This window comes from Lactuca virosa, chromosome 2 (genome assembly GCF_052849685.1).
Source record: "Lactuca virosa cultivar CGN04683 chromosome 2, Lactuca_virosa_CGN04683_v6, whole genome shotgun sequence".
Classification (NCBI taxonomy): Eukaryota; Viridiplantae; Streptophyta; class Magnoliopsida; order Asterales; family Asteraceae; genus Lactuca; species Lactuca virosa.
The window spans coordinates 280,607,507-280,612,431 of NC_136427.1; the positions used below are offsets into that span (position 1 = coordinate 280,607,507).

Genomic DNA, 4,925 nt, shown 5'->3' on the forward strand with positions numbered 1-4,925 from the left:
ATGCTCATTAACTCTAATTCCATAGTAGATTTATACCAGAAAAGCTTTGTAAGCAAGATGATAATGAATAAACCCAAAAATTTCACAGCAAAACCCCTAGAATTTAATGAACAAAATTACTAAAAAAAAGGCAAACCTTACCCAAACCCGTATGTTACTGGTGTTAAGCTTGTCTTCCTCATATTAATTTTCTGATGCATTGTTCCCACCATCTATATGATAAAAAAAAAATTATATCAAATTAGTAATCAAAACGAATCAAGTTCCTACAATTACAGAAATGGAAGACTAAGGTTTAGGGTTTTAAATAGAGATCAAGAGTGAGGTTTAGGGCTTGAAATCGTTGATTACCTTGAGTGTAGAGTGATATTTCGGAATATGAGGTTTAGAAGGGCTATCGTATTTCTACCTAAAATCTATTCCCGACCAAACATTGCCTAATATCAACAAAATCCAAACGAAAAAGCAAGAGTGAGGCTTAGAACTGAAATCCATATGAGTATGAGGTTTAGGGTTTGATAACATTGCTTACCTTGAATGAGATCTTTGTGTTCCAACTAAGGCGATGGTGGTTTACTGGTGAGGCTGAGCAGAAAACCGATCTGGGTAGGGCTTTTTCTCCATATGGTTTGGGGAAAAACAGGTTCGAGTAGAGGGAGAACTAAAGAGATTAGAAGAGAAGTGGAGCTCTAAAACACTTATGGTAAATTCGACGATAACGATAGGAGAGAATAGTGGAGATTCATCGTCAACCGATTCTTGTGGGGAGTAGAAGCAGAAGCATCTAGGAGAAAATATGAAAAAAAATTGAGAAGATAGAGATAAATAGTGAAATCGATCTACAGGAGGCAGTGGGAAATCGGTGGAACAGGTGGGAGAAAAACACGTGGATTGTATTCAGAGGAACCCGATGACTCGTTAATTTTTTTAGCAGAAAAACAAATGCAAACGAACAAAAGAGGGAAAAGAGCTTTGCAGATGGGTGTAAATTTTAAAAAGTGGCAAATAAAGGACGAAAATTGCCAATATATGAAAATTTATGTGGTCAATGTCTGAATCTAAAACTTTTGTGTCAAAAGTCTGAAGCAATCAAAGTTTACTATTCCTTAAGGCTTTTTGCTTTAATATATATATATATATATATATATATATATATATATATATATATATATATATATATATGGCTTAATTATTGTGAGAACTAAAAAAAACGTGTGAACTTGTGAACTCATAATCAACTCATCGCTTTTCAAAACCAAAAACATCAATCTTCTCAAAATGGTGCGTCTAAGACATCTAGGCTAAAAAAATTGATGATTTTTTTTATTTATTTTTGAAATTTGCATGTATGCACAATTATCAGCAGTCGTATGGAATGCTGATGAACACAATCAACAGTCATATGGACTGCGGATGTGAACAATCAGCAGCCATATTGATTGTTGATTGTGTTCATCAACAGTCAATATGATTGTTGATTGTGCTCATCAGCAGTCCATATGACTGTTGATTGTGCTCATCAGCAGTCCATATGACTGTTGATTGTGCTCATCAACACTCATACAAAAAAACGAATTTTTTTTAGCCTAGATATGACTTAAACGCACAATTTGAAGAAAATTTGTGTTTTTTAGTGTTGAAAAAATGATGAGTGGATTATAAGTTCATAATTTCTCACAAATCTTTTGGTTCTCAAAAGAACGTGATATATATATATATATATATATATATATATATATATATATATATATATATATATATATATATATATATATATATAATTTCAAAGTACGATATTCTAATACTTTCTTATTATACTTGACACCTTCCAATATTATCATTTATAATTATTATTTTAAACAATAACGTTATGTTGGTTTTTTTAAGATGGAGACTACAATAAACATATGGTATGATCAATTATAGCATTTTACTTTTGAATTTTCTAAGTATTCTCAAATAGCCTATCTTTTTCCCGACTATAATGTTGTAATTGGAAGACATAAAAACGGGATATCATAATAACAACTTACAAGCAGAAAATCCAGATTTTATTACTTTCACACCCCTATAATTTAAATTTTGGAAAATGTTTAGGGATGTCAACGGGGGCAAACGGGACGGGGATTGCATCCCCCGCCCACGCCCCCAAAATTCCCCCATTCCCCCGCCCCCGAAATCTCCATCCTTTCCACCCCCGCCCCCGCCCACGAATTCCCCTTCTTACCCCCGCCCCCGTTCCCCCGCCCCCGATTGGTTTTGGGCTACCTTATTTGGGCTAAAAGAAGTTTTTATTTGGGCTAAAAGAAACTGTTTTTTGGGTAACAAATAGTTATTTATAACATAATTCTACATGTTACAAACAACTTAAAAACATGTTTTTTTGTTGAATTTTGGTATGTAAAAATCGTTCTATTGTTTATTATAGTTATACAACTAATATATGTAAATGTATATAATTTATTAACGGGGGCCCATGGGGGTTTCGGGACGGGACTACCAACCCCCTCCCCCACCCCCAAAATTAAAACGGGGTTAACCATGCCCCCCCTGATTTTTTTTTCAGCAAATACCCTCGTAAGGGACGGGGTCCCCACAGGATCGGGGTCCCATAAGACTTTTTGACATCCTTAAAAATGTCTATTGTTTAGCAAACATATACAAACCCGATGCAAAACACGGGTTTATTTTCACTAGTTTACGTTAAATATTATAGTCTGGTAGCGGGCCGGCGTGGACTATCCAAATGGTGAGTTTTACCATGTTTTTTAATTAAGATAAAATTAATTAAGTATTTGTTTAAAAATCAATACTTAAAAAATGACAACACAAAATTAAAGCAGACATCTATTTATATGATACAAATCTTAAATATATAATACCCAGAGTTTTATCACATGATATATTAGTGTAAGACATTTGTACCCTATAAAAGTACATTTATCAATAAACTTGTACGTCTATATGATACTTTAAAAAAAAAACAAATTATATCGTATATGCATCTTTTTTCCTCGGCACAATCTTCTAAAGATTGTAACTAAACTTTAACTAAATACAAATTAAATTACACATAAAAAGAAACTCTACTAAACGAATTTCTATTTTCGGAGATACATAACTTTAACTTAATTAGTGAAATTATAACACAAACTCTGTACATATTTTTATATATCCAAACGTCAGAATTGAACTCAATCTCCTGATTCGATTGATGCGAAAGCTTGAACAATTTCAGGTGGTGGTATCCATGGGTCGTCATTAATCCATCCGTATTTCTCTAAATAAGGATTAGTTAACGATTTTGGTGGAAAGTTATCAACACAATCCTCCCAAACGTTCTTATCATCCAAATCCCTCAATACCTCCCACATACAACTATTACACTTGAACCCGGATCCGAACCCGATCATCAAAACCCGATCTCCCTTCTTCAACCTCTTCTTTGCCTCCATGTACCCTAAAACATACCACAAACTACTTGCAGATGTGTTCCCAAATCTGTGTAGAGTCATCCTCGATGGCTCCATATCACCTTCAGTTAACCCTAAGCTCTGCTTAACCCCATCAATCACCGCCTTCCCACCTGGGTGCAAGCAGAAATGGTCCACACCCAACTTGAAGTTCAAAATGACCTTTCGTTTAACCCTAATATGCAAAAACTTAGCACCAAATTTCTGGATATTTGCTATCAAAATGAAACAAAATAGAGCCGTTAATGGCAATATCTTTGGTGCTATATTTTTTAAGTTTTCGGTTAGAGCTCGTGTTGCTGTTCTTGGTAATGTTTTCCCTAGGAAAAACCCTACATGGCCTTTGTCATCTTCTTGTTGCCTGCAACATGTGTAAGCTTCATCGCTTGATCCCAAATGGGTTCGAACCAGACACTTTAGCTTGAACATGGATTGCTTTTGTAGACCTCTTTTGTTTGTTAACAGCACTGCTGCACCTCCACAACGGAACAAACAGTTGGTGAGGATCATGGACCTCTCGTTGCCGTTGTACCAGCTTGGTGCGATCGACTCTGAAGTTAAGACAAGAGCCAATTTGTTTCGATGAGTCTTGAACATGTTTTGGACGATGTTTATAGAGATCAAACTCGCACTACATCCCATTCCTGACAGATTAAAAGATTTGATATCGTTTCTCATCTTGTAATGGTTGATGATACGAGACGTTAGTGATGGCACTGAAGCCATCACAGAGACATTGACAACCAATATGTCAATGTCTTGTGGTGAAACTCTAGATCGACTGAACAGCTTATCTAGAGTTTCTGAAAAGAACTCATCCATTTCATGTAGGCTGTCGTTGAGACTTGAGTTAGTTCCATGGCCTAAGAAGAAGTTTCTTGGGCCATAAGTTTCTTCACCTATACCCGAGCTAACAATTGCTCGTAACAAAAATTGGTAGTCTTCGATTCCCAAATTCTTGCATTTCCTGATCATTTTCCCTGAAAATTCAGTGGAGACTTTCCGGTCCTCCGTAGGCTTGAAGCACTCATAATGCAAGATGTAACATGATTGACTTATTCTTTTATCAATAAGTTTATAGAAGAGGTATAATAGAGATAGAGCCAAAAGGCATGCCGATATCACAAGCATCCTTTAATGCTCACTGTGTTTGTGTGTGTTTATACGACTCAATATCAACATTTATATAGGCAGCTAGCTGAGAAACCATATTAAGGTATTTTCCAGCAGAAACCTTGGTAAGATTGAAATAAATGTTGCAATAAATAAACACATTAAAATAATGTGGCACTTGGGTATAAAAGTCACATCATGTCGGGGGTAATATCATGCAAGTATTGCGCGCGACACGATGTATTCACTTGTAGAGGTTAACTTTTTTGAAAATTCTATACTTACCCCTAATGTTTTGTGTATCCTCCTTGAGTGGAATTGTGTATGCGTACCTCCATA

The 4,925-nt window shown here is 35.4% G+C and overlaps 1 pseudogene; it reads right to left on the reverse strand.

Annotated features, from left to right (window-relative positions):
* Positions 1 to 2,968: 2,968 nt before the first annotated feature.
* Positions 2,969 to 4,649, reverse strand: LOC145161205 (3-ketoacyl-CoA synthase 12 pseudogene; annotated as a pseudogene).
* Positions 4,650 to 4,925: the final 276 nt, after the last annotated feature.